We start from the raw sequence: 1,106 nt of genomic DNA on the forward strand, positions 1-1,106 counted from the left end.
CTATCTTCTTAAAATGACATTGTTAGTCTAATCTGTACCATAGGTATAACCAGCATGGTTAGGGCCAGCTGAGAACAGTTAGCGTGCTTTAAACTTCAAAACTTTTCCTTGCAGTGATAGTTTTAGAGTATCAGTATTGGAAAATGGAGGATGGAAACAGCTGGACTTCTTTGTTGGCTTGCAACGCCATGCTGGTGAGATGTGAGCCCCACACAGAGCTCTGCATGGTCAGCAAAGGACTGCAAGGGATTGAACTGCAGTGGTCACGACTGGCATAAGCAGGGTTGATGCATGCAATGCCCCGTAATGGGCAGAGAAAACAAAGTTGTTTGGTTTTTTTATTCCTGGGCTCCGTATTTAAACCCCAAAAGAGGGATGGGGTGGAAAATACGGTTTGATAGAAAAGAAAAACTAAAAGCAAAGACTTCCTGCCTGCTACTGATTTGCCCGTTTTATACATGTGGTACGTCCATAGGAAAAAATACAAAATAGAAAGTAAATGAATTAGAAGTATAGCTAGAGGAACATCATGAAATAAAGGGAAACATGGACAGAATAAAAGGGGTTTTCAGAAGAAAAAAGACTAGAGTGGAAGGGAGCCCTTGGAGGGGGAACCAGCTGCTCAGTAGGAGGATCCCCCTCATTTTGAAGGGAAGGAGATGAATGACCTCTACAAATGGAAATGTAAACCAGTCAGACTTATATGTCATCAATACCACTCCTCTGTCACCACAGGTCACCAAGGGTCTTGAATTTTAGTTGTGCCTTTGGTCAATGTTTGTATATTCTCAGTTAATATTGCTAATTTAAAGCCTATATATAGCAAGCGAAGGCGCTGGGAACGAGGGAGGGCGGATCTTTATTCGCATTAGTGGGAAGTTGTTCATAGCAGAGACGGGTAATGTACATTGCTTAAAGAGAACTGGCATTTGTTTGTTTACTTGGCTGTCTAAAACTAAGACTGAATGCACAGCAAAGCACATGTGCTCTCTCCAGACCCCCACCTCCGCGCAGGCAAAGCTGCTAAGCTGCTGCGCTGGGATAATCTGTTCCCGTGTCTGGCAGGAGCTACTGACCTGAAGAAACAAAAGACAGCGATCCTGCTG

Source organism: Egretta garzetta, unplaced genomic scaffold (genome assembly GCF_000687185.1).
Source record: "Egretta garzetta isolate BGI_Z169 unplaced genomic scaffold, ASM68718v1 scaffold278, whole genome shotgun sequence".
In the NCBI taxonomy this organism is placed as follows: domain Eukaryota; kingdom Metazoa; phylum Chordata; class Aves; order Pelecaniformes; family Ardeidae; genus Egretta; species Egretta garzetta.